The 26,868-nt window shown below is 39.3% G+C and overlaps 51 non-coding genes across 51 annotated transcripts; all 51 read left to right on the forward strand.

Moving 5' to 3' along the window:
- The first annotated feature begins 220 nt into the window (after nt 1-220).
- LOC143699777 (5S ribosomal RNA) lies at nt 221-339 on the forward strand. Its single transcript, XR_013188691.1, has one exon. It is a non-coding gene; the product is annotated as a 5S ribosomal RNA (ribosomal RNA).
- Nucleotides 340-501: 162 nt separating this feature from the next.
- Nucleotides 502-620, forward strand: LOC143699734 (5S ribosomal RNA). Its single transcript, XR_013188651.1, has one exon. It is a non-coding gene; the product is annotated as a 5S ribosomal RNA (ribosomal RNA).
- A 371-nt stretch (nt 621-991) lies between these two features.
- On the forward strand, nt 992-1,110 carry LOC143699779 (5S ribosomal RNA). Its single transcript, XR_013188693.1, has one exon. It is a non-coding gene; the product is annotated as a 5S ribosomal RNA (ribosomal RNA).
- Nucleotides 1,111-1,481: 371 nt separating this feature from the next.
- On the forward strand, nt 1,482-1,600 carry LOC143699780 (5S ribosomal RNA). The gene has a single exon (XR_013188694.1). It is a non-coding gene; the product is annotated as a 5S ribosomal RNA (ribosomal RNA).
- Nucleotides 1,601-1,971: 371 nt separating this feature from the next.
- LOC143699781 (5S ribosomal RNA) lies at nt 1,972-2,090 on the forward strand. The gene has a single exon (XR_013188695.1). It is a non-coding gene; the product is annotated as a 5S ribosomal RNA (ribosomal RNA).
- Nucleotides 2,091-2,650: 560 nt separating this feature from the next.
- On the forward strand, nt 2,651-2,769 carry LOC143699735 (5S ribosomal RNA). Its single transcript, XR_013188652.1, has one exon. It is a non-coding gene; the product is annotated as a 5S ribosomal RNA (ribosomal RNA).
- A 371-nt stretch (nt 2,770-3,140) lies between these two features.
- LOC143699782 (5S ribosomal RNA) lies at nt 3,141-3,259 on the forward strand. Its single transcript, XR_013188696.1, has one exon. It is a non-coding gene; the product is annotated as a 5S ribosomal RNA (ribosomal RNA).
- A 370-nt stretch (nt 3,260-3,629) lies between these two features.
- On the forward strand, nt 3,630-3,748 carry LOC143699783 (5S ribosomal RNA). Its single transcript, XR_013188697.1, has one exon. It is a non-coding gene; the product is annotated as a 5S ribosomal RNA (ribosomal RNA).
- A 372-nt stretch (nt 3,749-4,120) lies between these two features.
- LOC143699711 (5S ribosomal RNA) lies at nt 4,121-4,239 on the forward strand. The gene has a single exon (XR_013188629.1). It is a non-coding gene; the product is annotated as a 5S ribosomal RNA (ribosomal RNA).
- Nucleotides 4,240-4,799: 560 nt separating this feature from the next.
- On the forward strand, nt 4,800-4,918 carry LOC143699736 (5S ribosomal RNA). The gene has a single exon (XR_013188653.1). It is a non-coding gene; the product is annotated as a 5S ribosomal RNA (ribosomal RNA).
- A 371-nt stretch (nt 4,919-5,289) lies between these two features.
- Nucleotides 5,290-5,408, forward strand: LOC143699784 (5S ribosomal RNA). The gene has a single exon (XR_013188698.1). It is a non-coding gene; the product is annotated as a 5S ribosomal RNA (ribosomal RNA).
- A 560-nt stretch (nt 5,409-5,968) lies between these two features.
- On the forward strand, nt 5,969-6,087 carry LOC143699785 (5S ribosomal RNA). The gene has a single exon (XR_013188699.1). It is a non-coding gene; the product is annotated as a 5S ribosomal RNA (ribosomal RNA).
- A 371-nt stretch (nt 6,088-6,458) lies between these two features.
- LOC143699786 (5S ribosomal RNA) lies at nt 6,459-6,577 on the forward strand. Its single transcript, XR_013188700.1, has one exon. It is a non-coding gene; the product is annotated as a 5S ribosomal RNA (ribosomal RNA).
- A 372-nt stretch (nt 6,578-6,949) lies between these two features.
- On the forward strand, nt 6,950-7,068 carry LOC143699712 (5S ribosomal RNA). Its single transcript, XR_013188630.1, has one exon. It is a non-coding gene; the product is annotated as a 5S ribosomal RNA (ribosomal RNA).
- A 560-nt stretch (nt 7,069-7,628) lies between these two features.
- LOC143699737 (5S ribosomal RNA) lies at nt 7,629-7,747 on the forward strand. Its single transcript, XR_013188654.1, has one exon. It is a non-coding gene; the product is annotated as a 5S ribosomal RNA (ribosomal RNA).
- Nucleotides 7,748-8,118: 371 nt separating this feature from the next.
- LOC143699787 (5S ribosomal RNA) lies at nt 8,119-8,237 on the forward strand. Its single transcript, XR_013188701.1, has one exon. It is a non-coding gene; the product is annotated as a 5S ribosomal RNA (ribosomal RNA).
- A 560-nt stretch (nt 8,238-8,797) lies between these two features.
- LOC143699788 (5S ribosomal RNA) lies at nt 8,798-8,916 on the forward strand. Its single transcript, XR_013188702.1, has one exon. It is a non-coding gene; the product is annotated as a 5S ribosomal RNA (ribosomal RNA).
- A 371-nt stretch (nt 8,917-9,287) lies between these two features.
- On the forward strand, nt 9,288-9,406 carry LOC143699713 (5S ribosomal RNA). The gene has a single exon (XR_013188631.1). It is a non-coding gene; the product is annotated as a 5S ribosomal RNA (ribosomal RNA).
- A 560-nt stretch (nt 9,407-9,966) lies between these two features.
- LOC143699738 (5S ribosomal RNA) lies at nt 9,967-10,085 on the forward strand. The gene has a single exon (XR_013188655.1). It is a non-coding gene; the product is annotated as a 5S ribosomal RNA (ribosomal RNA).
- Nucleotides 10,086-10,456: 371 nt separating this feature from the next.
- Nucleotides 10,457-10,575, forward strand: LOC143699791 (5S ribosomal RNA). The gene has a single exon (XR_013188704.1). It is a non-coding gene; the product is annotated as a 5S ribosomal RNA (ribosomal RNA).
- Nucleotides 10,576-11,135: 560 nt separating this feature from the next.
- Nucleotides 11,136-11,254, forward strand: LOC143699792 (5S ribosomal RNA). The gene has a single exon (XR_013188705.1). It is a non-coding gene; the product is annotated as a 5S ribosomal RNA (ribosomal RNA).
- A 370-nt stretch (nt 11,255-11,624) lies between these two features.
- On the forward strand, nt 11,625-11,743 carry LOC143699793 (5S ribosomal RNA). The gene has a single exon (XR_013188706.1). It is a non-coding gene; the product is annotated as a 5S ribosomal RNA (ribosomal RNA).
- Nucleotides 11,744-12,115: 372 nt separating this feature from the next.
- On the forward strand, nt 12,116-12,234 carry LOC143699714 (5S ribosomal RNA). The gene has a single exon (XR_013188632.1). It is a non-coding gene; the product is annotated as a 5S ribosomal RNA (ribosomal RNA).
- Nucleotides 12,235-12,794: 560 nt separating this feature from the next.
- LOC143699739 (5S ribosomal RNA) lies at nt 12,795-12,913 on the forward strand. Its single transcript, XR_013188656.1, has one exon. It is a non-coding gene; the product is annotated as a 5S ribosomal RNA (ribosomal RNA).
- A 371-nt stretch (nt 12,914-13,284) lies between these two features.
- On the forward strand, nt 13,285-13,403 carry LOC143699794 (5S ribosomal RNA). Its single transcript, XR_013188707.1, has one exon. It is a non-coding gene; the product is annotated as a 5S ribosomal RNA (ribosomal RNA).
- A 560-nt stretch (nt 13,404-13,963) lies between these two features.
- Nucleotides 13,964-14,082, forward strand: LOC143699740 (5S ribosomal RNA). The gene has a single exon (XR_013188657.1). It is a non-coding gene; the product is annotated as a 5S ribosomal RNA (ribosomal RNA).
- Nucleotides 14,083-14,452: 370 nt separating this feature from the next.
- Nucleotides 14,453-14,571, forward strand: LOC143699796 (5S ribosomal RNA). Its single transcript, XR_013188708.1, has one exon. It is a non-coding gene; the product is annotated as a 5S ribosomal RNA (ribosomal RNA).
- A 371-nt stretch (nt 14,572-14,942) lies between these two features.
- On the forward strand, nt 14,943-15,061 carry LOC143699691 (5S ribosomal RNA). The gene has a single exon (XR_013188609.1). It is a non-coding gene; the product is annotated as a 5S ribosomal RNA (ribosomal RNA).
- A 363-nt stretch (nt 15,062-15,424) lies between these two features.
- Nucleotides 15,425-15,543, forward strand: LOC143699692 (5S ribosomal RNA). Its single transcript, XR_013188610.1, has one exon. It is a non-coding gene; the product is annotated as a 5S ribosomal RNA (ribosomal RNA).
- A 363-nt stretch (nt 15,544-15,906) lies between these two features.
- Nucleotides 15,907-16,025, forward strand: LOC143699693 (5S ribosomal RNA). The gene has a single exon (XR_013188611.1). It is a non-coding gene; the product is annotated as a 5S ribosomal RNA (ribosomal RNA).
- Nucleotides 16,026-16,397: 372 nt separating this feature from the next.
- LOC143699694 (5S ribosomal RNA) lies at nt 16,398-16,516 on the forward strand. The gene has a single exon (XR_013188612.1). It is a non-coding gene; the product is annotated as a 5S ribosomal RNA (ribosomal RNA).
- Nucleotides 16,517-17,076: 560 nt separating this feature from the next.
- On the forward strand, nt 17,077-17,195 carry LOC143699743 (5S ribosomal RNA). The gene has a single exon (XR_013188659.1). It is a non-coding gene; the product is annotated as a 5S ribosomal RNA (ribosomal RNA).
- Nucleotides 17,196-17,566: 371 nt separating this feature from the next.
- On the forward strand, nt 17,567-17,685 carry LOC143699695 (5S ribosomal RNA). Its single transcript, XR_013188613.1, has one exon. It is a non-coding gene; the product is annotated as a 5S ribosomal RNA (ribosomal RNA).
- A 559-nt stretch (nt 17,686-18,244) lies between these two features.
- Nucleotides 18,245-18,363, forward strand: LOC143699744 (5S ribosomal RNA). Its single transcript, XR_013188660.1, has one exon. It is a non-coding gene; the product is annotated as a 5S ribosomal RNA (ribosomal RNA).
- A 370-nt stretch (nt 18,364-18,733) lies between these two features.
- LOC143699697 (5S ribosomal RNA) lies at nt 18,734-18,852 on the forward strand. Its single transcript, XR_013188615.1, has one exon. It is a non-coding gene; the product is annotated as a 5S ribosomal RNA (ribosomal RNA).
- Nucleotides 18,853-19,223: 371 nt separating this feature from the next.
- On the forward strand, nt 19,224-19,342 carry LOC143699698 (5S ribosomal RNA). Its single transcript, XR_013188616.1, has one exon. It is a non-coding gene; the product is annotated as a 5S ribosomal RNA (ribosomal RNA).
- A 372-nt stretch (nt 19,343-19,714) lies between these two features.
- Nucleotides 19,715-19,833, forward strand: LOC143699699 (5S ribosomal RNA). The gene has a single exon (XR_013188617.1). It is a non-coding gene; the product is annotated as a 5S ribosomal RNA (ribosomal RNA).
- Nucleotides 19,834-20,393: 560 nt separating this feature from the next.
- LOC143699700 (5S ribosomal RNA) lies at nt 20,394-20,512 on the forward strand. Its single transcript, XR_013188618.1, has one exon. It is a non-coding gene; the product is annotated as a 5S ribosomal RNA (ribosomal RNA).
- A 371-nt stretch (nt 20,513-20,883) lies between these two features.
- LOC143699701 (5S ribosomal RNA) lies at nt 20,884-21,002 on the forward strand. Its single transcript, XR_013188619.1, has one exon. It is a non-coding gene; the product is annotated as a 5S ribosomal RNA (ribosomal RNA).
- Nucleotides 21,003-21,373: 371 nt separating this feature from the next.
- LOC143699702 (5S ribosomal RNA) lies at nt 21,374-21,492 on the forward strand. The gene has a single exon (XR_013188620.1). It is a non-coding gene; the product is annotated as a 5S ribosomal RNA (ribosomal RNA).
- Nucleotides 21,493-21,654: 162 nt separating this feature from the next.
- Nucleotides 21,655-21,773, forward strand: LOC143699745 (5S ribosomal RNA). Its single transcript, XR_013188661.1, has one exon. It is a non-coding gene; the product is annotated as a 5S ribosomal RNA (ribosomal RNA).
- A 372-nt stretch (nt 21,774-22,145) lies between these two features.
- Nucleotides 22,146-22,264, forward strand: LOC143699703 (5S ribosomal RNA). Its single transcript, XR_013188621.1, has one exon. It is a non-coding gene; the product is annotated as a 5S ribosomal RNA (ribosomal RNA).
- A 371-nt stretch (nt 22,265-22,635) lies between these two features.
- Nucleotides 22,636-22,754, forward strand: LOC143699704 (5S ribosomal RNA). Its single transcript, XR_013188622.1, has one exon. It is a non-coding gene; the product is annotated as a 5S ribosomal RNA (ribosomal RNA).
- Nucleotides 22,755-23,126: 372 nt separating this feature from the next.
- On the forward strand, nt 23,127-23,245 carry LOC143699705 (5S ribosomal RNA). Its single transcript, XR_013188623.1, has one exon. It is a non-coding gene; the product is annotated as a 5S ribosomal RNA (ribosomal RNA).
- A 559-nt stretch (nt 23,246-23,804) lies between these two features.
- On the forward strand, nt 23,805-23,923 carry LOC143699746 (5S ribosomal RNA). Its single transcript, XR_013188662.1, has one exon. It is a non-coding gene; the product is annotated as a 5S ribosomal RNA (ribosomal RNA).
- Nucleotides 23,924-24,295: 372 nt separating this feature from the next.
- Nucleotides 24,296-24,414, forward strand: LOC143699706 (5S ribosomal RNA). Its single transcript, XR_013188624.1, has one exon. It is a non-coding gene; the product is annotated as a 5S ribosomal RNA (ribosomal RNA).
- Nucleotides 24,415-24,786: 372 nt separating this feature from the next.
- LOC143699708 (5S ribosomal RNA) lies at nt 24,787-24,905 on the forward strand. Its single transcript, XR_013188626.1, has one exon. It is a non-coding gene; the product is annotated as a 5S ribosomal RNA (ribosomal RNA).
- Nucleotides 24,906-25,067: 162 nt separating this feature from the next.
- Nucleotides 25,068-25,186, forward strand: LOC143699748 (5S ribosomal RNA). The gene has a single exon (XR_013188663.1). It is a non-coding gene; the product is annotated as a 5S ribosomal RNA (ribosomal RNA).
- A 371-nt stretch (nt 25,187-25,557) lies between these two features.
- On the forward strand, nt 25,558-25,676 carry LOC143699709 (5S ribosomal RNA). Its single transcript, XR_013188627.1, has one exon. It is a non-coding gene; the product is annotated as a 5S ribosomal RNA (ribosomal RNA).
- Nucleotides 25,677-25,838: 162 nt separating this feature from the next.
- Nucleotides 25,839-25,957, forward strand: LOC143699749 (5S ribosomal RNA). Its single transcript, XR_013188664.1, has one exon. It is a non-coding gene; the product is annotated as a 5S ribosomal RNA (ribosomal RNA).
- A 371-nt stretch (nt 25,958-26,328) lies between these two features.
- Nucleotides 26,329-26,447, forward strand: LOC143699710 (5S ribosomal RNA). Its single transcript, XR_013188628.1, has one exon. It is a non-coding gene; the product is annotated as a 5S ribosomal RNA (ribosomal RNA).
- Nucleotides 26,448-26,868: the final 421 nt, after the last annotated feature.

Raw genomic sequence — 26,868 nt, forward strand, 5'->3', positions numbered from 1 at the left:
CTGGTTAGTACTTGGATGGGAGGCCGCATGGGAATACTAGGTGTTGTAAGCTTTTTTAAGAAAAAAAAAAAAGAGTCCCTGAGCTTCTTCAAAAAGCCTTAAAAAGTCTCTGAGATTCTTCAGAAAGCATGAAAGAGCTTGAGTTTTTTCAAAAGTTGTTCTTAGTTTTCTTCACTAATGGTCTAACCTTTTAAATAGCCCAATTTTGGCAGCAGTTTTAGCTTACGGCCATACCACCTTGGGCACGCCCGATCTCGTCTGATCTCGGAAGCTAAGCAGGGTCGGGCCTGGTTAGTACTTGGATGGGAGACCGCCTGGGAATACCAGGTGCTGTAAGCTTTTAAAAAAAAAAAAAAGAGTGCCTGAGCTTCAAAAAGCCTTAAAAAGTCTCTGAGATTCTTCAGAAAGCATGAAAGAGTTTGAGTTTTTTCAAAAGTTCTTCTTAGTCTTCTTCACTAATGGTCTAACCTTTTAAATAGCCCAATTTTGGCAGCAGTATTCGCTTACGGCCATACCACCTTGGGCACGCCCGATCTCGTCTGATCTCGGAAGCTAAGCAGGGTCGGGACTGGTTAGTACTTGGATGGGAGACCGCCTGGGAATACCAGGTGCTGTAAGCTTTTAAAAAAAAAAAAAAAAAAAAAAGAGTGCCTGAGCTTCAAAAAGCCTTAAAAAGTCTCTGAGATTCTTCAGAAAGCATGAAAGAGTTTGAGTTTTTTCAAAAGTTCTTCTTAGTCTTCTTCACTAATGGTCTAAGCTTTTAAATAAGGCCTGGTTAGTACTTGGATGGGAGGCCGCATGGGAATACTAGGTGTTGTAAAAATTTTTAAGAAAAAAAAAAAAGAGTCCCTGAGCTTCTTCAAAAAGCCTTAAAAAGTCTCTGAGATTCTTCAGAAAGCATGAAAGAGCTTGAGTTTTTTCAAAAGTTGTTCTTAGTTTTCTTCACTAATGGTCTAACCTTTTAAATAGCCCAATTTTGGCAGCAGTTTTAGCTTACGGCCATACCACCTTGGGCACGCCCGATCTCGTCTGATCTCGGAAGCTAAGCAGGGTCGGGCCTGGTTAGTACTTGGATGGGAGACCGCCTGGGAATACCAGGTGCTGTAAGCTTTTAAAAAAAAAAAAAAAAAAAAAAGAGTGCCTGAGCTTCAAAAAGCCTTAAAAAGTCTCTGAGATTCTTCAGAAAGCATGAAAGAGTTTGAGTTTTTTCAAAAGTTCTTCTTAGTCTTCTTCACTAATGGTCTAAGCTTTTAAATAAGGCCTGGTTAGTACTTGGATGGGAGGCCGCATGGGAATACTAGGTGTTGTAAGCTTTTTTAAGAAAAAAAAAAAAGAGTCCCTGAGCTTCTTCAAAAAGCCTTAAAAAGTCTCTGAGATTCTTCAGAAAGCATGAAAGAGCTTGAGTTTTTTCAAAAGTTGTTCTTAGTTTTCTTCACTAATGGTCTAACCTTTTAAATAGCCCAATTTTGGCAGCAGTTTTAGCTTACGGCCATACCACCTTGGGCACGCCCGATCTCGTCTGATCTCGGAAGCTAAGCAGGGTCGGGCCTGGTTAGTACTTGGATGGGAGACCGCCTGGGAATACCAGGTGCTGTAAGCTTTTAAAAAAAAAAAAAAAAAAAAAAAGAGTGCCTGAGCTTCAAAAAGCCTTAAAAAGTCTCTGAGATTCTTCAGAAAGCATGAAAGAGTTTGAGTTTTTTCAAAAGTTCTTCTTAGTCTTCTTCACTAATGGTCTAAGCTTTTAAATAAGGCCTGGTTAGTACTTGGATGGGAGGCCGCATGGGAATACTAGGTGTTGTAAGCTTTTTTAAGAAAAAAAAAAAGAGTCCCTGAGCTTCTTCAAAAAGCCTTAAAAAGTCTCTGAGATTCTTCAGAAAGCATGAAAGAGCTTGAGTTTTTTCAAAAGTTGTTCTTAGTTTTCTTCACAAATGGTCTAACCTTTTAAATAGCCCAATTTTGGCAGCAGTTTTAGCTTACGGCCATACCACCTTGGGCACGCCCGATCTCGTCTGATCTCGGAAGCTAAGCAGGGTCGGGCCTGGTTAGTACTTGGATGGGAGACCGCCTGGGAATACCAGGTGCTGTAAGCTTTTTAAAAAAAAAAAAAGAGTGCCTGAGCTTCAAAAAGCCTTAAAAAGTCTCTGAGATTCTTCAGAAAGCATGAAAGAGTTTGAGTTTTTTCAAAAGTTCTTCTTAGTCTTCTTCACTAATGGTCTAAGCTTTTAAATAAGGCCTGGTTAGTACTTGGATGGGAGGCCGCATGGGAATACTGGGTGTTGTAAGCTTTTTTAAGAAAAAAAAAAAGAGTGCCTGAGCTTCAAAAAGCCTTAAAAAGTCTCTGAGATTCTTCAGAAAGCATGAAAGAGTTTGAGTTTTTTCAAAAGTTCTTCTTAGTCTTCTTCACTAATGGTCTAAGCTTTTAAATAAGGCCTGGTTAGTACTTGGATGGGAGGCCGCATGGGAATACTAGGTGTTGTAAGCTTTTTTAAGAAAAAAAAAAAAGAGTCCCTGAGCTTCTTCAAAAAGCCTTAAAAAGTCTCTGAGATTCTTCAGAAAGCATGAAAGAGCTTGAGTTTTTTCAAAAGTTGTTCTTAGTTTTCTTCACTAATGGTCTAACCTTTTAAATAGCCCAATTTTGGCAGCAGTTTTAGCTTACGGCCATACCACCTTGGGCACGCCCGATCTCGTCTGATCTCGGAAGCTAAGCAGGGTCGGGACTGGTTAGTACTTGGATGGGAGACCGCCTGGGAATACCAGGTGCTGTAAGCTTTTAAAAAAAAAAAAAAAAAAAAAAGAGTGCCTGAGCTTCAAAAAGCCTTAAAAAGTCTCTGAGATTCTTCAGAAAGCATGAAAGAGTTTGAGTTTTTTCAAAAGTTCTTCTTAGTCTTCTTCACTAATGGTCTAAGCTTTTAAATAAGGCCTGGTTAGTACTTGGATGGGAGGCCGCATGGGAATACTAGGTGTTGTAAAAATTTTTAAGAAAAAAAAAAAAGAGTCCCTGAGCTTCTTCAAAAAGCCTTAAAAAGTCTCTGAGATTCTTCAGAAAGCATGAAAGAGCTTGAGTTTTTTCAAAAGTTGTTCTTAGTTTTCTTCACTAATGGTCTAACCTTTTAAATAGCCCAATTTTGGCAGCAGTTTTAGCTTACGGCCATACCACCTTGGGCACGCCCGATCTCGTCTGATCTCGGAAGCTAAGCAGGGTCGGGCCTGGTTAGTACTTGGATGGGAGACCGCCTGGGAATACCAGGTGCTGTAAGCTTTTAAAAAAAAAAAAAAAAAAAAAGAGTGCCTGAGCTTCAAAAAGCCTTAAAAAGTCTCTGAGATTCTTCAGAAAGCATGAAAGAGTTTGAGTTTTTTCAAAAGTTCTTCTTAGTCTTCTTCACTAATGGTCTAAGCTTTTAAATAAGGCCTGGTTAGTACTTGGATGGGAGGCCGCATGGGAATACTAGGTGTTGTAAGCTTTTTTAAGAAAAAAAAAAAAGAGTCCCTGAGCTTCTTCAAAAAGCCTTAAAAAGTCTCTGAGATTCTTCAGAAAGCATGAAAGAGCTTGAGTTTTTTCAAAAGTTGTTCTTAGTTTTCTTCACTAATGGTCTAACCTTTTAAATAGCCCAATTTTGGCAGCAGTTTTAGCTTACGGCCATACCACCTTGGGCACGCCCGATCTCGTCTGATCTCGGAAGCTAAGCAGGGTCGGGCCTGGTTAGTACTTGGATGGGAGACCGCCTGGGAATACCAGGTGCTGTAAGCTTTTAAAAAAAAAAAAAAAAAAAAAAAGAGTGCCTGAGCTTCAAAAAGCCTTAAAAAGTCTCTGAGATTCTTCAGAAAGCATGAAAGAGTTTGAGTTTTTTCAAAAGTTCTTCTTAGTCTTCTTCACTAATGGTCTAAGCTTTTAAATAAGGCCTGGTTAGTACTTGGATGGGAGGCCGCATGGGAATACTAGGTGTTGTAAGCTTTTTTAAGAAAAAAAAAAAAGAGTCCCTGAGCTTCTTCAAAAAGCCTTAAAAAGTCTCTGAGATTCTTCAGAAAGCATGAAAGAGCTTGAGTTTTTTCAAAAGTTGTTCTTAGTTTTCTTCACAAATGGTCTAACCTTTTAAATAGCCCAATTTTGGCAGCAGTTTTAGCTTACGGCCATACCACCTTGGGCACGCCCGATCTCGTCTGATCTTGGAAGCTAAGCAGGGTCGGGCCTGGTTAGTACTTGGATGGGAGACCGCCTGGGAATACCAGGTGCTGTAAGCTTTTTAAAAAAAAAAAAAGAGTGCCTGAGCTTCAAAAAGCCTTAAAAAGTCTCTGAGATTCTTCAGAAAGCATGAAAGAGTTTGAGTTTTTTCAAAAGTTCTTCTTAGTCTTCTTCACTAATGGTCTAAGCTTTTAAATAAGGCCTGGTTAGTACTTGGATGGGAGGCCGCATGGGAATACTGGGTGTTGTAAGCTTTTTTAAGAAAAAAAAAAAGAGTGCCTGAGCTTCAAAAAGCCTTAAAAAGTCTCTGAGATTCTTCAGAAAGCATGAAAGAGTTTGAGTTTTTTCAAAAGTTCTTCTTAGTCTTCTTCACTAATGGTCTAAGCTTTTAAATAAGGCCTGGTTAGTACTTGGATGGGAGGCCGCATGGGAATACTAGGTGTTGTAAGCTTTTTTAAGAAAAAAAAAAAAGAGTCCCTGAGCTTCTTCAAAAAGCCTTAAAAAGTCTCTGAGATTCTTCAGAAAGCATGAAAGAGCTTGAGTTTTTTCAAAAGTTGTTCTTAGTTTTCTTCACTAATGGTCTAACCTTTTAAATAGCCCAATTTTGGCAGCAGTTTTAGCTTACGGCCATACCACCTTGGGCACGCCCGATCTCGTCTGATCTCGGAAGCTAAGCAGGGTCGGGACTGGTTAGTACTTGGATGGGAGACCGCCTGGGAATACCAGGTGCTGTAAGCTTTTAAAAAAAAAAAAAAAAAAAAAAGAGTGCCTGAGCTTCAAAAAGCCTTAAAAAGTCTCTGAGATTCTTCAGAAAGCATGAAAGAGTTTGAGTTTTTTCAAAAGTTCTTCTTAGTCTTCTTCACTAATGGTCTAAGCTTTTAAATAAGGCCTGGTTAGTACTTGGATGGGAGGCCGCATGGGAATACTAGGTGTTGTAAAAATTTTTAAGAAAAAAAAAAAAGAGTCCCTGAGCTTCTTCAAAAAGCCTTAAAAAGTCTCTGAGATTCTTCAGAAAGCATGAAAGAGCTTGAGTTTTTTCAAAAGTTGTTCTTAGTTTTCTTCACTAATGGTCTAACCTTTTAAATAGCCCAATTTTGGCAGCAGTTTTAGCTTACGGCCATACCACCTTGGGCACGCCCGATCTCGTCTGATCTCGGAAGCTAAGCAGGGTCGGGCCTGGTTAGTACTTGGATGGGAGACCGCCTGGGAATACCAGGTGCTGTAAGCTTTTTAAAAAAAAAAAAAGAGTGCCTGAGCTTCAAAAAGCCTTAAAAAGTCTCTGAGATTCTTCAGAAAGCATGAAAGAGTTTGAGTTTTTTCAAAAGTTCTTCTTAGTCTTCTTCACTAATGGTCTAAGCTTTTAAATAAGGCCTGGTTAGTACTTGGATGGGAGGCCGCATGGGAATACTGGGTGTTGTAAGCTTTTTTAAGAAAAAAAAAAAGAGTGCCTGAGCTTCAAAAAGCCTTAAAAAGTCTCTGAGATTCTTCAGAAAGCATGAAAGAGTTTGAGTTTTTTCAAAAGTTCTTCTTAGTCTTCTTCACTAATGGTCTAAGCTTTTAAATAAGGCCTGGTTAGTACTTGGATGGGAGGCCGCATGGGAATACTAGGTGTTGTAAGCTTTTTTAAGAAAAAAAAAAAAGAGTCCCTGAGCTTCTTCAAAAAGCCTTAAAAAGTCTCTGAGATTCTTCAGAAAGCATGAAAGAGCTTGAGTTTTTTCAAAAGTTGTTCTTAGTTTTCTTCACTAATGGTCTAACCTTTTAAATAGCCCAATTTTGGCAGCAGTTTTAGCTTACGGCCATACCACCTTGGGCACGCCCGATCTCGTCTGATCTCGGAAGCTAAGCAGGGTCGGGCCTGGTTAGTACTTGGATGGGAGACCGCCTGGGAATACCAGGTGCTGTAAGCTTTTAAAAAAAAAAAAAAAAAAAAAAGAGTGCCTGAGCTTCAAAAAGCCTTAAAAAGTCTCTGAGATTCTTCAGAAAGCATGAAAGAGTTTGAGTTTTTTCAAAAGTTCTTCTTAGTCTTCTTCACTAATGGTCTAAGCTTTTAAATAAGGCCTGGTTAGTACTTGGATGGGAGGCCGCATGGGAATACTAGGTGTTGTAAGCTTTTTTAAGAAAAAAAAAAAAGAGTCCCTGAGCTTCTTCAAAAAGCCTTAAAAAGTCTCTGAGATTCTTCAGAAAGCATGAAAGAGCTTGAGTTTTTTCAAAAGTTGTTCTTAGTTTTCTTCACTAATGGTCTAACCTTTTAAATAGCCCAATTTTGGCAGCAGTTTTAGCTTACGGCCATACCACCTTGGGCACGCCCGATCTCGTCTGATCTCGGAAGCTAAGCAGGGTCGGGCCTGGTTAGTACTTGGATGGGAGACCGCCTGGGAATACCAGGTGCTGTAAGCTTTTAAAAAAAAAAAAAAAAAAAAAAAGAGTGCCTGAGCTTCAAAAAGCCTTAAAAAGTCTCTGAGATTCTTCAGAAAGCATGAAAGAGTTTGAGTTTTTTCAAAAGTTCTTCTTAGTCTTCTTCACTAATGGTCTAAGCTTTTAAATAAGGCCTGGTTAGTACTTGGATGGGAGGCCGCATGGGAATACTAGGTGTTGTAAGCTTTTTTAAGAAAAAAAAAAAAGAGTCCCTGAGCTTCTTCAAAAAGCCTTAAAAAGTCTCTGAGATTCTTCAGAAAGCATGAAAGAGCTTGAGTTTTTTCAAAAGTTGTTCTTAGTTTTCTTCACAAATGGTCTAACCTTTTAAATAGCCCAATTTTGGCAGCAGTTTTAGCTTACGGCCATACCACCTTGGGCACGCCCGATCTCGTCTGATCTTGGAAGCTAAGCAGGGTCGGGCCTGGTTAGTACTTGGATGGGAGACCGCCTGGGAATACCAGGTGCTGTAAGCTTTTTAAAAAAAAAAAAAGAGTGCCTGAGCTTCAAAAAGCCTTAAAAAGTCTCTGAGATTCTTCAGAAAGCATGAAAGAGTTTGAGTTTTTTCAAAAGTTCTTCTTAGTCTTCTTCACTAATGGTCTAAGCTTTTAAATAAGGCCTGGTTAGTACTTGGATGGGAGGCCGCATGGGAATACTGGGTGTTGTAAGCTTTTTTAAGAAAAAAAAAAAGAGTGCCTGAGCTTCAAAAAGCCTTAAAAAGTCTCTGAGATTCTTCAGAAAGCATGAAAGAGTTTGAGTTTTTTCAAAAGTTCTTCTTAGTCTTCTTCACTAATGGTCTAAGCTTTTAAATAAGGCCTGGTTAGTACTTGGATGGGAGGCCGCATGGGAATACTAGGTGTTGTAAGCTTTTTTAAGAAAAAAAAAAAAGAGTCCCTGAGCTTCTTCAAAAAGCCTTAAAAAGTCTCTGAGATTCTTCAGAAAGCATGAAAGAGCTTGAGTTTTTTCAAAAGTTGTTCTTAGTTTTCTTCACTAATGGTCTAACCTTTTAAATAGCCCAATTTTGGCAGCAGTTTTAGCTTACGGCCATACCACCTTGGGCACGCCCGATCTCGTCTGATCTCGGAAGCTAAGCAGGGTCGGGACTGGTTAGTACTTGGATGGGAGACCGCCTGGGAATACCAGGTGCTGTAAGCTTTTAAAAAAAAAAAAAAAAAAAAAAGAGTGCCTGAGCTTCAAAAAGCCTTAAAAAGTCTCTGAGATTCTTCAGAAAGCATGAAAGAGTTTGAGTTTTTTCAAAAGTTCTTCTTAGTCTTCTTCACTAATGGTCTAAGCTTTTAAATAAGGCCTGGTTAGTACTTGGATGGGAGGCCGCATGGGAATACTAGGTGTTGTAAAAATTTTTAAGAAAAAAAAAAAAGAGTCCCTGAGCTTCTTCAAAAAGCCTTAAAAAGTCTCTGAGATTCTTCAGAAAGCATGAAAGAGCTTGAGTTTTTTCAAAAGTTGTTCTTAGTTTTCTTCACTAATGGTCTAACCTTTTAAATAGCCCAATTTTGGCAGCAGTTTTAGCTTACGGCCATACCACCTTGGGCACGCCCGATCTCGTCTGATCTCGGAAGCTAAGCAGGGTCGGGCCTGGTTAGTACTTGGATGGGAGACCGCCTGGGAATACCAGGTGCTGTAAGCTTTTTAAAAAAAAAAAAAGAGTGCCTGAGCTTCAAAAAGCCTTAAAAAGTCTCTGAGATTCTTCAGAAAGCATGAAAGAGTTTGAGTTTTTTCAAAAGTTCTTCTTAGTCTTCTTCACTAATGGTCTAAGCTTTTAAATAAGGCCTGGTTAGTACTTGGATGGGAGGCCGCATGGGAATACTGGGTGTTGTAAGCTTTTTTAAGAAAAAAAAAAAGAGTGCCTGAGCTTCAAAAAGCCTTAAAAAGTCTCTGAGATTCTTCAGAAAGCATGAAAGAGTTTGAGTTTTTTCAAAAGTTCTTCTTAGTCTTCTTCACTAATGGTCTAAGCTTTTAAATAAGGCCTGGTTAGTACTTGGATGGGAGGCCGCATGGGAATACTAGGTGTTGTAAGCTTTTTTAAGAAAAAAAAAAAAGAGTCCCTGAGCTTCTTCAAAAAGCCTTAAAAAGTCTCTGAGATTCTTCAGAAAGCATGAAAGAGCTTGAGTTTTTTCAAAAGTTGTTCTTAGTTTTCTTCACTAATGGTCTAACCTTTTAAATAGCCCAATTTTGGCAGCAGTTTTAGCTTACGGCCATACCACCTTGGGCACGCCCGATCTCGTCTGATCTCGGAAGCTAAGCAGGGTCGGGCCTGGTTAGTACTTGGATGGGAGACCGCCTGGGAATACCAGGTGCTGTAAGCTTTTAAAAAAAAAAAAAAAAAAAAAAGAGTGCCTGAGCTTCAAAAAGCCTTAAAAAGTCTCTGAGATTCTTCAGAAAGCATGAAAGAGTTTGAGTTTTTTCAAAAGTTCTTCTTAGTCTTCTTCACTAATGGTCTAAGCTTTTAAATAAGGCCTGGTTAGTACTTGGATGGGAGGCCGCATGGGAATACTAGGTGTTGTAAGCTTTTTTAAGAAAAAAAAAAAAGAGTCCCTGAGCTTCTTCAAAAAGCCTTAAAAAGTCTCTGAGATTCTTCAGAAAGCATGAAAGAGCTTGAGTTTTTTCAAAAGTTGTTCTTAGTTTTCTTCACAAATGGTCTAACCTTTTAAATAGCCCAATTTTGGCAGCAGTTTTAGCTTACGGCCATACCACCTTGGGCACGCCCGATCTCGTCTGATCTTGGAAGCTAAGCAGGGTCGGGCCTGGTTAGTACTTGGATGGGAGACCGCCTGGGAATACCAGGTGCTGTAAGCTTTTTAAAAAAAAAAAAAGAGTGCCTGAGCTTCAAAAAGCCTTAAAAAGTCTCTGAGATTCTTCAGAAAGCATGAAAGAGTTTGAGTTTTTTCAAAAGTTCTTCTTAGTCTTCTTCACTAATGGTCTAAGCTTTTAAATAAGGCCTGGTTAGTACTTGGATGGGAGGCCGCATGGGAATACTGGGTGTTGTAAGCTTTTTTAAGAAAAAAAAAAAGAGTGCCTGAGCTTCAAAAAGCCTTAAAAAGTCTCTGAGATTCTTCAGAAAGCATGAAAGAGTTTGAGTTTTTTCAAAAGTTCTTCTTAGTCTTCTTCACTAATGGTCTAAGCTTTTAAATAAGGCCTGGTTAGTACTTGGATGGGAGGCCGCATGGGAATACTAGGTGTTGTAAGCTTTTTTAAGAAAAAAAAAAAAGAGTCCCTGAGCTTCTTCAAAAAGCCTTAAAAAGTCTCTGAGATTCTTCAGAAAGCATGAAAGAGCTTGAGTTTTTTCAAAAGTTGTTCTTAGTTTTCTTCACTAATGGTCTAACCTTTTAAATAGCCCAATTTTGGCAGCAGTTTTAGCTTACGGCCATACCACCTTGGGCACGCCCGATCTCGTCTGATCTCGGAAGCTAAGCAGGGTCGGGACTGGTTAGTACTTGGATGGGAGACCGCCTGGGAATACCAGGTGCTGTAAGCTTTTAAAAAAAAAAAAAAAAAAAAAAGAGTGCCTGAGCTTCAAAAAGCCTTAAAAAGTCTCTGAGATTCTTCAGAAAGCATGAAAGAGTTTGAGTTTTTTCAAAAGTTCTTCTTAGTCTTCTTCACTAATGGTCTAAGCTTTTAAATAAGGCCTGGTTAGTACTTGGATGGGAGGCCGCATGGGAATACTAGGTGTTGTAAAAATTTTTAAGAAAAAAAAAAAAGAGTCCCTGAGCTTCTTCAAAAAGCCTTAAAAAGTCTCTGAGATTCTTCAGAAAGCATGAAAGAGCTTGAGTTTTTTCAAAAGTTGTTCTTAGTTTTCTTCACTAATGGTCTAACCTTTTAAATAGCCCAATTTTGGCAGCAGTTTTAGCTTACGGCCATACCACCTTGGGCACGCCCGATCTCGTCTGATCTCGGAAGCTAAGCAGGGTCGGGCCTGGTTAGTACTTGGATGGGAGACCGCCTGGGAATACCAGGTGCTGTAAGCTTTTTAAAAAAAAAAAAAGAGTGCCTGAGCTTCAAAAAGCCTTAAAAAGTCTCTGAGATTCTTCAGAAAGCATGAAAGAGTTTGAGTTTTTTCAAAAGTTCTTCTTAGTCTTCTTCACTAATGGTCTAAGCTTTTAAATAAGGCCTGGTTAGTACTTGGATGGGAGGCCGCATGGGAATACTGGGTGTTGTAAGCTTTTTTAAGAAAAAAAAAAAGAGTGCCTGAGCTTCAAAAAGCCTTAAAAAGTCTCTGAGATTCTTCAGAAAGCATGAAAGAGTTTGAGTTTTTTCAAAAGTTCTTCTTAGTCTTCTTCACTAATGGTCTAAGCTTTTAAATAAGGCCTGGTTAGTACTTGGATGGGAGGCCGCATGGGAATACTAGGTGTTGTAAGCTTTTTTAAGAAAAAAAAAAAAGAGTCCCTGAGCTTCTTCAAAAAGCCTTAAAAAGTCTCTGAGATTCTTCAGAAAGCATGAAAGAGCTTGAGTTTTTTCAAAAGTTGTTCTTAGTTTTCTTCACTAATGGTCTAACCTTTTAAATAGCCCAATTTTGGCAGCAGTTTTAGCTTACGGCCATACCACCTTGGGCACGCCCGATCTCGTCTGATCTCGGAAGCTAAGCAGGGTCGGGCCTGGTTAGTACTTGGATGGGAGACCGCCTGGGAATACCAGGTGCTGTAAGCTTTTAAAAAAAAAAAAAAAAAAAAAGAGTGCCTGAGCTTCAAAAAGCCTTAAAAAGTCTCTGAGATTCTTCAGAAAGCATGAAAGAGTTTGAGTTTTTTCAAAAGTTCTTCTTAGTCTTCTTCACTAATGGTCTAAGCTTTTAAATAAGGCCTGGTTAGTACTTGGATGGGAGGCCGCATGGGAATACTAGGTGTTGTAAGCTTTTTTAAGAAAAAAAAAAAAGAGTCCCTGAGCTTCTTCAAAAAGCCTTAAAAAGTCTCTGAGATTCTTCAGAAAGCATGAAAGAGCTTGAGTTTTTTCAAAAGTTGTTCTTAGTTTTCTTCACTAATGGTCTAACCTTTTAAATAGCCCAATTTTGGCAGCAGTTTTAGCTTACGGCCATACCACCTTGGGCACGCCCGATCTCGTCTGATCTCGGAAGCTAAGCAGGGTCGGGCCTGGTTAGTACTTGGATGGGAGACCGCCTGGGAATACCAGGTGCTGTAAGCTTTTAAAAAAAAAAAAAAAAAAAAAAAGAGTGCCTGAGCTTCAAAAAGCCTTAAAAAGTCTCTGAGATTCTTCAGAAAGCATGAAAGAGTTTGAGTTTTTTCAAAAGTTCTTCTTAGTCTTCTTCACTAATGGTCTAAGCTTTTAAATAAGGCCTGGTTAGTACTTGGATGGGAGGCCGCATGGGAATACTAGGTGTTGTAAGCTTTTTTAAGAAAAAAAAAAAAGAGTCCCTGAGCTTCTTCAAAAAGCCTTAAAAAGTCTCTGAGATTCTTCAGAAAGCATGAAAGAGCTTGAGTTTTTTCAAAAGTTGTTCTTAGTTTTCTTCACAAATGGTCTAACCTTTTAAATAGCCCAATTTTGGCAGCAGTTTTAGCTTACGGCCATACCACCTTGGGCACGCCCGATCTCGTCTGATCTTGGAAGCTAAGCAGGGTCGGGCCTGGTTAGTACTTGGATGGGAGACCGCCTGGGAATACCAGGTGCTGTAAGCTTTTTAAAAAAAAAAAAAGAGTGCCTGAGCTTCAAAAAGCCTTAAAAAGTCTCTGAGATTCTTCAGAAAGCATGAAAGAGTTTGAGTTTTTTCAAAAGTTCTTCTTAGTCTTCTTCACTAATGGTCTAAGCTTTTAAATAAGGCCTGGTTAGTACTTGGATGGGAGGCCGCATGGGAATACTGGGTGTTGTAAGCTTTTTTAAGAAAAAAAAAAAGAGTGCCTGAGCTTCAAAAAGCCTTAAAAAGTCTCTGAGATTCTTCAGAAAGCATGAAAGAGTTTGAGTTTTTTCAAAAGTTCTTCTTAGTCTTCTTCACTAATGGTCTAAGCTTTTAAATAAGGCCTGGTTAGTACTTGGATGGGAGGCCGCATGGGAATACTAGGTGTTGTAAGCTTTTTTAAGAAAAAAAAAAAAGAGTCCCTGAGCTTCTTCAAAAAGCCTTAAAAAGTCTCTGAGATTCTTCAGAAAGCATGAAAGAGCTTGAGTTTTTTCAAAAGTTGTTCTTAGTTTTCTTCACTAATGGTCTAACCTTTTAAATAGCCCAATTTTGGCAGCAGTTTTAGCTTACGGCCATACCACCTTGGGCACGCCCGATCTCGTCTGATCTCGGAAGCTAAGCAGGGTCGGGACTGGTTAGTACTTGGATGGGAGACCGCCTGGGAATACCAGGTGCTGTAAGCTTTTAAAAAAAAAAAAAAAAAAAAAAGAGTGCCTGAGCTTCAAAAAGCCTTAAAAAGTCTCTGAGATTCTTCAGAAAGCATGAAAGAGTTTGAGTTTTTTCAAAAGTTCTTCTTAGTCTTCTTCACTAATGGTCTAAGCTTTTAAATAAGGCCTGGTTAGTACTTGGATGGGAGGCCGCATGGGAATACTAGGTGTTGTAAAAATTTTTAAGAAAAAAAAAAAAGAGTCCCTGAGCTTCTTCAAAAAGCCTTAAAAAGTCTCTGAGATTCTTCAGAAAGCATGAAAGAGCTTGAGTTTTTTCAAAAGTTGTTCTTAGTTTTCTTCACTAATGGTCTAACCTTTTAAATAGCCCAATTTTGGCAGCAGTTTTAGCTTACGGCCATACCACCTTGGGCACGCCCGATCTCGTCTGATCTCGGAAGCTAAGCAGGGTCGGGCCTGGTTAGTACTTGGATGGGAGACCGCCTGGGAATACCAGGTGCTGTAAGCTTTTTAAAAAAAAAAAAAGAGTGCCTGAGCTTCAAAAAGCCTTAAAAAGTCTCTGAGATTCTTCAGAAAGCATGAAAGAGTTTGAGTTTTTTCAAAAGTTCTTCTTAGTCTTCTTCACTAATGGTCTAAGCTTTTAAATAAGGCCTGGTTAGTACTTGGATGGGAGGCCGCATGGGAATACTGGGTGTTGTAAGCTTTTTTAAGAAAAAAAAAAAGAGTGCCTGAGCTTCAAAAAGCCTTAAAAAGTCTCTGAGATTCTTCAGAAAGCATGAAAGAGTTTGAGTTTTTTCAAAAGTTCTTCTTAGTCTTCTTCACTAATGGTCTAAGCTTTTAAATAAGGCCTGGTTAGTACTTGGATGGGAGGCCGCATGGGAATACTAGGTGTTGTAAGCTTTTTTAAGAAAAAAAAAAAAGAGTCCCTGAGCTTCTTCAAAAAGCCTTAAAAAGTCTCTGAGATTCTTCAGAAAGCATGAAAGAGCTTGAGTTTTTTCAAAAGTTGTTCTTAGTTTTCTTCACTAATGGTCTAACCTTTTAAATAGCCCAATTTTGGCAGCAGTTTTAGCTTACGGCCATACCACCTTGGGCACGCCCGATCTCGTCTGATCTCGGAAGCTAAGCAGGGTCGGGACTGGTTAGTACTTGGATGGGAGACCGCCTGGGAATACCAGGTGCTGTAAGCTTTTAAAAAAAAAAAAAAAAAAAAAGAGTGCCTGAGCTTCAAAAAGCCTTAAAAAGTCTCTGAGATTCTTCAGAAAGCATGAAAGAGTTTGAGTTTTTTCAAAAGTTCTTCTTAGTCTTCTTCACTAATGGTCTAAGCTTTTAAATAAGGCCTGGTTAGTACTTGGATGGGAGGCCGCATGGGAATACTAGGTGTTGTAAAAATTTTTAAGAAAAAAAAAAAAGAGTCCCTGAGCTTCTTCAAAAAGCCTTAAAAAGTCTCTGAGATTCTTCAGAAAGCATGAAAGAGCTTGAGTTTTTTCAAAAGTTGTTCTTAGTTTTCTTCACTAATGGTCTAACCTTTTAAATAGCCCAATTTTGGCAGCAGTTTTAGCTTACGGCCATACCACCTTGGGCACGCCCGATCTCGTCTGATCTCGGAAGCTAAGCAGGGTCGGGCCTGGTTAGTACTTGGATGGGAGACCGCCTGGGAATACCAGGTGCTGTAAGCTTTTAAAAAAAAAAAAAAAAAAAAAAGAGTGCCTGAGCTTCAAAAAGCCTTAAAAAGTCTCTGAGATTCTTCAGAAAGCATGAAAGAGTTTGAGTTTTTTCAAAAGTTCTTCTTAGTCTTCTTCACTAATGGTCTAAGCTTTTAAATAAGGCCTGGTTAGTACTTGGATGGGAGGCCGCATGGGAATACTAGGTGTTGTAAGCTTTTTTAAGAAAAAAAAAAAAGAGTCCCTGAGCTTCTTCAAAAAGCCTTAAAAAGTCTCTGAGATTCTTCAGAAAGCATGAAAGAGCTTGAGTTTTTTCAAAAGTTGTTCTTAGTTTTCTTCACTAATGGTCTAACCTTTTAAATAGCCCAATTTTGGCAGCAGTTTTAGCTTACGGCCATACCACCTTGGGCACGCCCGATCTCGTCTGATCTCGGAAGCTAAGCAGGGTCGGGCCTGGTTAGTACTTGGATGGGAGACCGCCTGGGAATACCAGGTGCTGTAAGCTTTTAAAAAAAAAAAAAAGAGTGCCTGAGCTTCAAAAAGCCTTAAAAAGTCTCTGAGATTCTTCAGAAAGCATGAAAGAGTTTGAGTTTTTTCAAAAGTTCTTCTTAGTCTTCTTCACTAATGGTCTAAGCTTTTAAATAAGGCCTGGTTAGTACTTGGATGGGAGGCCGCATGGGAATACTAGGTGTTGTAAGCTTTTTTAAGAAAAAAAAAAAAGAGTCCCTGAGCTTCTTCAAAAAGCCTTAAAAAGTCTCTGAGATTCTTCAGAAAGCATGAAAGAGCTTGAGTTTTTTCAAAAGTTGTTCTTAGTTTTCTTCACTAATGGTCTAACCTTTTAAATAGCCCAATTTTGGCAGCAGTTTTAGCTTACGGCCATACCACCTTGGGCACGCCCGATCTCGTCTGATCTCGGAAGCTAAGCAGGGTCGGGCCTGGTTAGTACTTGGATGGGAGACCGCCTGGGAATACCAGGTGCTGTAAGCTTTTAAAAAAAAAAAAAAGAGTGCCTGAGCTTCAAAAAGCCTTAAAAAGTCTCTGAGATTCTTCAGAAAGCATGAAAGAGTTTGAGTTTTTTCAAAAGTTCTTCTTAGTCTTCTTCACTAATGGTCTAAGCTTTTAAATAAGGCCTGGTTAGTACTTGGATGGGAGGCCGCATGGGAATACTAGGTGTTGTAAGCTTTTTTAAGAAAAAAAAAAAAGAGTCCCTGAGCTTCTTCAAAAAGCCTTAAAAAGTCTCTGAGATTCTTCAGAAAGCATGAAAGAGCTTGAGTTTTTTCAAAAGTTGTTCTTAGTTTTCTTCACTAATGGTCTAACCTTTTAAATAGCCCAATTTTGGCAGCAGTTTTAGCTTACGGCCATACCACCTTGGGCACGCCCGATCTCGTCTGATCTCGGAAGCTAAGCAGGGTCGGGCCTGGTTAGTACTTGGATGGGAGACCGCCTGGGAATACCAGGTGCTGTAAGCTTTTAAAAAAAAAAAAAAAAAAAAAAAGAGTGCCTGAGCTTCAAAAAGCCTTAAAAAGTCTCTGAGATTCTTCAGAAAGCATGAAAGAGTTTGAGTTTTTTCAAAAGTTCTTCTTAGTCTTCTTCACTAATGGTCTAAGCTTTTAAATAAGGCCTGGTTAGTACTTGGATGGGAGGCCGCATGGGAATACTAGGTGTTGTAAGCTTTTTTAAGAAAAAAAAAAAAGAGTCCCTGAGCTTCTTCAAAAAGCCTTAAAAAGTCTCTGAGATTCTTCAGAAAGCATGAAAGAGCTTGAGTTTTTTCAAAAGTTGTTCTTAGTTTTCTTCACAAATGGTCTAACCTTTTAAATAGCCCAATTTTGGCAGCAGTTTTAGCTTACGGCCATACCACCTTGGGCACGCCCGATCTCGTCTGATCTCGGAAGCTAAGCAGGGTCGGGCCTGGTTAGTACTTGGATGGGAGACCGCCTGGGAATACCAGGTGCTGTAAGCTTTTTAAAAAAAAAAAAAGAGTGCCTGAGCTTCAAAAAGCCTTAAAAAGTCTCTGAGATTCTTCAGAAAGCATGAAAGAGTTTGAGTTTTTTCAAAAGTTCTTCTTAGTCTTCTTCACTAATGGTCTAAGCTTTTAAATAAGGCCTGGTTAGTACTTGGATGGGAGGCCGCATGGGAATACTGGGTGTTGTAAGCTTTTTTAAGAAAAAAAAAAAGAGTGCCTGAGCTTCAAAAAGCCTTAAAAAGTCTCTGAGATTCTTCAGAAAGCATGAAAGAGTTTGAGTTTTTTCAAAAGTTCTTCTTAGTCTTCTTCACTAATGGTCTAAGCTTTTAAATAAGGCCTGGTTAGTACTTGGATGGGAGGCCGCATGGGAATACTAGGTGTTGTAAGCTTTTTTAAGAAAAAAAAAAAAGAGTCCCTGAGCTTCTTCAAAAAGCCTTAAAAAGTCTCTGAGATTCTTCAGAAAGCATGAAAGAGCTTGAGTTTTTTCAAAAGTTGTTCTTAGTTTTCTTCACTAATGGTCTAACCTTTTAAATAGCCCAATTTTGGCAGCAGTTTTAGCTTACGGCCATACCACCTTGGGCACGCCCGATCTCGTCTGATCTCGGAAGCTAAGCAGGGTCGGGACTGGTTAGTACTTGGATGGGAGACCGCCTGGGAATACCAGGTGCTGTAAGCTTTTAAAAAAAAAAAAAAAAAAAAAAGAGTGCCTGAGCTTCAAAAAGCCTTAAAAAGTCTCTGAGATTCTTCAGAAAGCATGAAAGAGTTTGAGTTTTTTCAAAAGTTCTTCTTAGTCTTCTTCACTAATGGTCTAAGCTTTTAAATAAGGCCTGGTTAGTACTTGGATGGGAGGCCGCATGGGAATACTAGGTGTTGTAAAAATTTTTAAGAAAAAAAAAAAAGAGTCCCTGAGCTTCTTCAAAAAGCCTTAAAAAGTCTCTGAGATTCTTCAGAAAGCATGAAAGAGCTTGAGTTTTTTCAAAAGTTGTTCTTAGTTTTCTTCACTAATGGTCTAACCTTTTAAATAGCCCAATTTTGGCAGCAGTTTTAGCTTACGGCCATACCACCTTGGGCACGCCCGATCTCGTCTGATCTCGGAAGCTAAGCAGGGTCGGGCCTGGTTAGTACTTGGATGGGAGACCGCCTGGGAATACCAGGTGCTGTAAGCTTTTTAAAAAAAAAAAAAGAGTGCCTGAGCTTCAAAAAGCCTTAAAAAGTCTCTGAGATTCTTCAGAAAGCATGAAAGAGTTTGAGTTTTTTCAAAAGTTCTTCTTAGTCTTCTTCACTAATGGTCTAAGCTTTTAAATAAGGCCTGGTTAGTACTTGGATGGGAGGCCGCATGGGAATACTGGGTGTTGTAAGCTTTTTTAAGAAAAAAAAAAGAGTGCCTGAGCTTCAAAAAGCCTTAAAAAGTCTCTGAGATTCTTCAGAAAGCATGAAAGAGTTTGAGTTTTTTCAAAAGTTCTTCTTAGTCTTCTTCACTAATGGTCTAAGCTTTTAAATAAGGCCTGGTTAGTACTTGGATGGGAGGCCGCATGGGAATACTAGGTGTTGTAAGCTTTTTTAAGAAAAAAAAAAAAGAGTCCCTGAGCTTCTTCAAAAAGCCTTAAAAAGTCTCTGAGATTCTTCAGAAAGCATGAAAGAGCTTGAGTTTTTTCAAAAGTTGTTCTTAGTTTTCTTCACTAATGGTCTAACCTTTTAAATAGCCCAATTTTGGCAGCAGTTTTAGCTTACGGCCATACCACCTTGGGCACGCCCGATCTCGTCTGATCTCGGAAGCTAAGCAGGGTCGGGACTGGTTAGTACTTGGATGGGAGACCGCCTGGGAATACCAGGTGCTGTAAGCTTTTAAAAAAAAAAAAAAAAAAAAAGAGTGCCTGAGCTTCAAAAAGCCTTAAAAAGTCTCTGAGATTCTTCAGAAAGCATGAAAGAGTTTGAGTTTTTTCAAAAGTTCTTCTTAGTCTTCTTCACTAATGGTCTAAGCTTTTAAATAAGGCCTGGTTAGTACTTGGATGGGAGGCCGCATGGGAATACTAGGTGTTGTAAAAATTTTTAAGAAAAAAAAAAAAGAGTCCCTGAGCTTCTTCAAAAAGCCTTAAAAAGTCTCTGAGATTCTTCAGAAAGCATGAAAGAGCTTGAGTTTTTTCAAAAGTTGTTCTTAGTTTTCTTCACTAATGGTCTAACCTTTTAAATAGCCCAATTTTGGCAGCAGTTTTAGCTTACGGCCATACCACCTTGGGCACGCCCGATCTCGTCTGATCTCGGAAGCTAAGCAGGGTCGGGCCTGGTTAGTACTTGGATGGGAGACCGCCTGGGAATACCAGGTGCTGTAAGCTTTTAAAAAAAAAAAAAAAAAAAAAAGAGTGCCTGAGCTTCAAAAAGCCTTAAAAAGTCTCTGAGATTCTTCAGAAAGCATGAAAGAGTTTGAGTTTTTTCAAAAGTTCTTCTTAGTCTTCTTCACTAATGGTCTAAGCTTTTAAATAAGGCCTGGTTAGTACTTGGATGGGAGGCCGCATGGGAATACTAGGTGTTGTAAGCTTTTTTAAGAAAAAAAAAAAAGAGTCCCTGAGCTTCTTCAAAAAGCCTTAAAAAGTCTCTGAGATTCTTCAGAAAGCATGAAAGAGCTTGAGTTTTTTCAAAAGTTGTTCTTAGTTTTCTTCACTAATGGTCTAACCTTTTAAATAGCCCAATTTTGGCAGCAGTTTTAGCTTACGGCCATACCACCTTGGGCACGCCCGATCTCGTCTGATCTCGGAAGCTAAGCAGGGTCGGGCCTGGTTAGTACTTGGATGGGAGACCGCCTGGGAATACCAGGTGCTGTAAGCTTTTAAAAAAAAAAAAAAAAAAAAAAAGAGTGCCTGAGCTTCAAAAAGCCTTAAAAAGTCTCTGAGATTCTTCAGAAAGCATGAAAGAGTTTGAGTTTTTTCAAAAGTTCTTCTTAGTCTTCTTCACTAATGGTCTAAGCTTTTAAATAAGGCCTGGTTAGTACTTGGATGGGAGGCCGCATGGGAATACTAGGTGTTGTAAGCTTTTTTAAGAAAAAAAAAAAAGAGTCCCTGAGCTTCTTCAAAAAGCCTTAAAAAGTCTCTGAGATTCTTCAGAAAGCATGAAAGAGCTTGAGTTTTTTCAAAAGTTGTTCTTAGTTTTCTTCACAAATGGTCTAACCTTTTAAATAGCCCAATTTTGGCAGCAGTTTTAGCTTACGGCCATACCACCTTGGGCACGCCCGATCTCGTCTGATCTCGGAAGCTAAGCAGGGTCGGGCCTGGTTAGTACTTGGATGGGAGACCGCCTGGGAATACCAGGTGCTGTAAGCTTTTTAAAAAAAAAAAAAGAGTGCCTGAGCTTCAAAAAGCCTTAAAAAGTCTCTGAGATTCTTCAGAAAGCATGAAAGAGTTTGAGTTTTTTCAAAAGTTCTTCTTAGTCTTCTTCACTAATGGTCTAAGCTTTTAAATAAGGCCTGGTTAGTACTTGGATGGGAGGCCGCATGGGAATACTGGGTGTTGTAAGCTTTTTTAAGAAAAAAAAAAAGAGTGCCTGAGCTTCAAAAAGCCTTAAAAAGTCTCTGAGATTCTTCAGAAAGCATGAAAGAGTTTGAGTTTTTTCAAAAGTTCTTCTTAGTCTTCTTCACTAATGGTCTAAGCTTTTAAATAAGGCCTGGTTAGTACTTGGATGGGAGGCCGCATGGGAATACTAGGTGTTGTAAAAATTTTTAAGAAAAAAAAAAAAGAGTCCCTGAGCTTCTTCAAAAAGCCTTAAAAAGTCTCTGAGATTCTTCAGAAAGCATGAAAGAGCTTGAGTTTTTTCAAAAGTTGTTCTTAGTTTTCTTCACTAATGGTCTAACCTTTTAAATAGCCCAATTTTGGCAGCAGTTTTAGCTTACGGCCATACCACCTTGGGCACGCCCGATCTCGTCTGATCTCGGAAGCTAAGCAGGGTCGGGCCTGGTTAGTACTTGGATGGGAGACCGCCTGGGAATACCAGGTGCTGTAAGCTTTTAAAAAAAAAAAAAAAAAAAAAAGAGTGCCTGAGCTTCAAAAAGCCTTAAAAAGTCTCTGAGATTCTTCAGAAAGCATGAAAGAGTTTGAGTTTTTTCAAAAGTTCTTCTTAGTCTTCTTCACTAATGGTCTAAGCTTTTAAATAAGGCCTGGTTAGTACTTGGATGGGAGGCCGCATGGGAATACTAGGTGTTGTAAGCTTTTTTAAGAAAAAAAAAAAAGAGTCCCTGAGCTTCTTCAAAAAGCCTTAAAAAGTCTCTGAGATTCTTCAGAAAGCATGAAAGAGCTTGAGTTTTTTCAAAAGTTGTTCTTAGTTTTCTTCACTAATGGTCTAACCTTTTAAATAGCCCAATTTTGGCAGCAGTTTTAGCTTACGGCCATACCACCTTGGGCACGCCCGATCTCGTCTGATCTCGGAAGCTAAGCAGGGTCGGGCCTGGTTAGTACTTGGATGGGAGACCGCCTGGGAATACCAGGTGCTGTAAGCTTTTAAAAAAAAAAAAAAAAAAAAAAGAGTGCCTGAGCTTCAAAAAGCCTTAAAAAGTCTCTGAGATTCTTCAGAAAGCATGAAAGAGTTTGAGTTTTTTCAAAAGTTCTTCTTAGTCTTCTTCACTAATGGTCTAAGCTTTTAAATAAGGCCTGGTTAGTACTTGGATGGGAGGCCGCATGGGAATACTAGGTGTTGTAAGCTTTTTTAAGAAAAAAAAAAAAGAGTCCCTGAGCTTCTTCAAAAACCCTTAAAAAGTCTCTGAGATTCTTCAGAAAGCATGAAAGAGCTTGAGTTTTTTCAAAAGTTGTTCTTAGTTTTCTTCACTAATGGTCTAACCTTTTAAATAGCCCAATTTTGGCAGCAGTTTTAGCTTACGGCCATACCACCTTGGGCACGCCCGATCTCGTCTGATCTCGGAAGCTAAGCAGGGTCGGGCCTGGTTAGTACTTGGATGGGAGACCGCCTGGGAATACCAGGTGCTGTAAGCTTTTAAAAAAAAAAAAAAGAGTGCCTGAGCTTCAAAAAGCCTTAAAAAGTCTCTGAGATTCTTCAGAAAGCATGAAAGAGTTTGAGTTTTTTCAAAAGTTGTTCTTAGTTTTCTTCACTAATGGTCTAACCTTTTAAATAGCCCAATTTTGGCAGCAGTATTCGCTTACGGCCATACCACCTTGGGCACGCCCGATCTCGTCTGATCTCGGAAGCTAAGCAGGGTCGGGACTGGTTAGTACTTGGATGGGAGACCGCCTGGGAATACCAGGTGCTGTAAGCTTTTAAAAAAAAAAAAAAAAAAAAAAAGAGTGCCTGAGCTTCAAAAAGCCTTAAAAAGTCTCTGAGATTCTTCAGAAAGCATGAAAGAGTTTGAGTTTTTTCAAAAGTTCTTCTTAGTCTTCTTCACTAATGGTCTAAGCTTTTAAATAAGGCCTGGTTAGTACTTGGATGGGAGGCCGCATGGGAATACTAGGTGTTGTAAAAATTTTTAAGAAAAAAAAAAAAGAGTCCCTGAGCTTCTTCAAAAAGCCTTAAAAAGTCTCTGAGATTCTTCAGAAAGCATGAAAGAGCTTGAGTTTTTTCAAAAGTTGTTCTTAGTTTTCTTCACTAATGGTCTAACCTTTTAAATAGCCCAATTTTGGCAGCAGTTTTAGCTTACGGCCATACCACCTTGGGCACGCCCGATCTCGTCTGATCTCGGAAGCTAAGCAGGGTCGGGCCTGGTTAGTACTTGGATGGGAGACCGCCTGGGAATACCAGGTGCTGTAAGCTTTTAAAAAAAAAAAAAAAAAAAAAAGAGTGCCTGAGCTTCAAAAAGCCTTAAAAAGTCTCTGAGATTCTTCAGAAAGCATGAAAGAGTTTGAGTTTTTTCAAAAGTTCTTCTTAGTCTTCTTCACTAATGGTCTAAGCTTTTAAATAAGGCCTGGTTAGTACTTGGATGGGAGGCCGCATGGGAATACTAGGTGTTGTAAGCTTTTTTAAGAAAAAAAAAAAAGAGTCCCTGAGCTTCTTCAAAAAGCCTTAAAAAGTCTCTGAGATTCTTCAGAAAGCATGAAAGAGCTTGAGTTTTTTCAAAAGTTGTTCTTAGTTTTCTTCACTAATGGTCTAACCTTTTAAATAGCCCAATTTTGGCAGCAGTTTTAGCTTACGGCCATACCACCTTGGGCACGCCCGATCTCGTCTGATCTCGGAAGCTAAGCAGGGTCGGGCCTGGTTAGTACTTGGATGGGAGACCGCCTGGGAATACCAGGTGCTGTAAGCTTTTAAAAAAAAAAAAAAAAAAAAAAAGAGTGCCTGAGCTTCAAAAAGCCTTAAAAAGTCTCTGAGATTCTTCAGAAAGCATGAAAGAGTTTGAGTTTTTTCAAAAGTTCTTCTTAGTCTTCTTCACTAATGGTCTAAGCTTTTAAATAAGGCCTGGTTAGTACTTGGATGGGAGGCCGCATGGGAATACTAGGTGTTGTAAGCTTTTTTAAGAAAAAAAAAAAAGAGTCCCTGAGCTTCTTCAAAAAGCCTTAAAAAGTCTCTGAGATTCTTCAGAAAGCATGAAAGAGCTTGAGTTTTTTCAAAAGTTGTTCTTAGTTTTCTTCACAAATGGTCTAACCTTTTAAATAGCCCAATTTTGGCAGCAGTTTTAGCTTACGGCCATACCACCTTGGGCACGCCCGATCTCGTCTGATCTCGGAAGCTAAGCAGGGTCGGGCCTGGTTAGTACTTGGATGGGAGACCGCCTGGGAATACCAGGTGCTGTAAGCTTTTTAAAAAAAAAAAAAGAGTGCCTGAGCTTCAAAAAGCCTTAAAAAGTCTCTGAGATTCTTCAGAAAGCATGAAAGAGTTTGAGTTTTTTCAAAAGTTCTTCTTAGTCTTCTTCACTAATGGTCTAAGCTTTTAAATAAGGCCTGGTTAGTACTTGGATGGGAGGCCGCATGGGAATACTGGGTGTTGTAAGCTTTTTTAAGAAAAAAAAAAAGAGTGCCTGAGCTTCAAAAAGCCTTAAAAAGTCTCTGAGATTCTTCAGAAAGCATGAAAGAGTTTGAGTTTTTTCAAAAGTTCTTCTTAGTCTTCTTCACTAATGGTCTAAGCTTTTAAATAAGGCCTGGTTAGTACTTGGATGGGAGGCCGCATGGGAATACTAGGTGTTGTAAGCTTTTTTAAGAAAAAAAAAAAGAGTCCCTGAGCTTCTTCAAAAAGCCTTAAAAAGTCTCTGAGATTCTTCAGAAAGCATGAAAGAGCTTGAGTTTTTTCAAAAGTTGTTCTTAGTTTTCTTCACTAATGGTCTAACCTTTTAAATAGCCCAATTTTGGCAGCAGTTTTAGCTTACGGCCATACCACCTTGGGCACGCCCGATCTCGTCTGATCTCGGAAGCTAAGCAGGGTCGGGACTGGTTAGTACTTGGATGGGAGACCGCCTGGGAATACCAGGTGCTGTAAGCTTTTAAAAAAAAAAAAAAAAAAAAAAAGAGTGCCTGAGCTTCAAAAAGCCTTAAAAAGTCTCTGAGATTCTTCAGAAAGCATGAAAGAGTTTGAGTTTTTTCAAAAGTTCTTCTTAGTCTTCTTCACTAATGGTCTAAGCTTTTAAATAAGGCCTGGTTAGTACTTGGATGGGAGGCCGCATGGGAATACTAGGTGTTGTAAGCTTTTTTAAGAAAAAAAAAAAAGAGTCCCTGAGCTTCTTCAAAAAGCCTTAAAAAGTCTCTGAGATTCTTCAGAAAGCATGAAAGAGCTTGAGTTTTTTCAAAAGTTGTTCTTAGTTTTCTTCACTAATGGTCTAACCTTTTAAATAGCCCAATTTTGGCAGCAGTTTTAGCTTACGGCCATACCACCTTGGGCACGCCCGATCTCGTCTGATCTCGGAAGCTAAGCAGGGTCGGGCCTGGTTAGTACTTGGATGGGAGACCGCCTGGGAATACCAGGTGCTGTAAGCTTTTAAAAAAAAAAAAAAAAAAAAAAAGAGTGCCTGAGCTTCAAAAAGCCTTAAAAAGTCTCTGAGATTCTTCAGAAAGCATGAAAGAGTTTGAGTTTTTTCAAAAGTTCTTCTTAGTCTTCTTCACTAATGGTCTAAGCTTTTAAATAAGGCCTGGTTAGTACTTGGATGGGAGGCCGCATGGGAATACTAGGTGTTGTAAGCTTTTTTAAGAAAAAAAAAAAAGAGTCCCTGAGCTTCTTCAAAAACCCTTAAAAAGTCTCTGAGATTCTTCAGAAAGCATGAAAGAGCTTGAGTTTTTTCAAAAGTTGTTCTTAGTTTTCTTCACTAATGGTCTAACCTTTTAAATAGCCCAATTTTGGCAGCAGTTTTAGCTTACGGCCATACCACCTTGGGCACGCCCGATCTCGTCTGATCTCGGAAGCTAAGCAGGGTCGGGCCTGGTTAGTACTTGGATGGGAGACCGCCTGGGAATACCAGGTGCTGTAAGCTTTTAAAAAAAAAAAAAAGAGTGCCTGAGCTTCAAAAAGCCTTAAAAAGTCTCTGAGATTCTTCAGAAAGCATGAAAGAGTTTGAGTTTTTTCAAAAGTTGTTCTTAGTTTTCTTCACTAATGGTCTAACCTTTTAAATAGCCCAATTTTGGCAGCAGTATTCGCTTACGGCCATACCACCTTGGGCACGCCCGATCTCGTCTGATCTCGGAAGCTAAGCAGGGTCGGGACTGGTTAGTACTTGGATGGGAGACCGCCTGGGAATACCAGGTGCTGTAAGCTTTTAAAAAAAAAAAAAAAAAAAAAAGAGTGCCTGAGCTTCAAAAAGCCTTAAAAAGTCTCTGAGATTCTTCAGAAAGCATGAAAGAGTTTGAGTTTTTTCAAAAGTTCTTCTTAGTCTTCTTCACTAATGGTCTAAGCTTTTAAATAAGGCCTGGTTAGTACTTGGATGGGAGGCCGCATGGGAATACTAGGTGTTGTAAGCTTTTTTAAGAAAAAAAAAAAAGAGTCCCTGAGCTTCTTCAAAAACCCTTAAAAAGTCTCTGAGATTCTTCAGAAAGCATGAAAGAGCTTGAGTTTTTTCAAAAGTTGTTCTTAGTTTTCTTCACTAATGGTCTAACCTTTTAAATAGCCCAATTTTGGCAGCAGTTTTAGCTTACGGCCATACCACCTTGGGCACGCCCGATCTCGTCTGATCTCGGAAGCTAAGCAGGGTCGGGCCTGGTTAGTACTTGGATGGGAGACCGCCTGGGAATACCAGGTGCTGTAAGCTTTTAAAAAAAAAAAAAAGAGTGCCTGAGCTTCAAAAAGCCTTAAAAAGTCTCTGAGATTCTTCAGAAAGCATGAAAGAGTTTGAGTTTTTTCAAAAGTTGTTCTTAGTTTTCTTCACTAATGGTCTAACCTTTTAAATAGCCCAATTTTGGCAGCAGTATTCGCTTACGGCCATACCACCTTGGGCACGCCCGATCTCGTCTGATCTCGGAAGCTAAGCAGGGTCGGGACTGGTTAGTACTTGGATGGGAGACCGCCTGGGAATACCAGGTGCTGTAAGCTTTTAAAAAAAAAAAAAAAAAAAAAAGAGTGCCTGAGCTTCAAAAAGCCTTAAAAAGTCTCTGAGATTCTTCAGAAAGCATGAAAGAGTTTGAGTTTTTTCAAAAGTTCTTCTTAGTCTTCTTCACTAATGGTCTAAGCTTTTAAATAAGGCCTGGTTAGTACTTGGATGGGAGGCCGCATGGGAATACTAGGTGTTGTAAAAATTTTTAAGAAAAAAAAAAAAGAGTCCCTGAGCTTCTTCAAAAAGCCTTAAAAAGTCTCTGAGATTCTTCAGAAAGCATGAAAGAGCTTGAGTTTTTTCAAAAGTTGTTCTTAGTTTTCTTCACTAATGGTCTAACCTTTTAAATAGCCCAATTTTGGCAGCAGTTTTAGCTTACGGCCATACCACCTTGGGCACGCCCGATCTCGTCTGATCTCGGAAGCTAAGCAGGGTCGGGCCTGGTTAGTACTTGGATGGGAGACCGCCTGGGAATACCAGGTGCTGTAAGCTTTTAAAAAAAAAAAAAAAAAAAAAAGAGTGCCTGAGCTTCAAAAAGCCTTAAAAAGTCTCTGAGATTCTTCAGAAAGCATGAAAGAGTTTGAGTTTTTTCAAAAGTTCTTCTTAGTCTTCTTCACTAATGGTCTAAGCTTTTAAATAAGGCCTGGTTAGTACTTGGATGGGAGGCCGCATGGGAATACTAGGTGTTGTAAGCTTTTTTAAGAAAAAAAAAAAAGAGTCCCTGAGCTTCTTCAAAAAGCCTTAAAAAGTCTCTGAGATTCTTCAGAAAGCATGAAAGAGCTTGAGTTTTTCAAAGTTGTTCTTAGTTTTCTTCACTAATGGTCTAACCTTTTAAATAGCCCAATTTTGGCAGCAGTTTTAGCTTACGGCCATACCACCTTGGGCACGCCCGATCTCGTCTGATCTCGGAAGC

The sequence above is a fragment of the Siphateles boraxobius genome, unplaced genomic scaffold (genome assembly GCF_051911475.1).
Source record: "Siphateles boraxobius isolate OS27281-9 unplaced genomic scaffold, OSU_SipBor_1 316, whole genome shotgun sequence".
Taxonomy (NCBI): domain Eukaryota; kingdom Metazoa; phylum Chordata; class Actinopteri; order Cypriniformes; family Leuciscidae; genus Siphateles; species Siphateles boraxobius.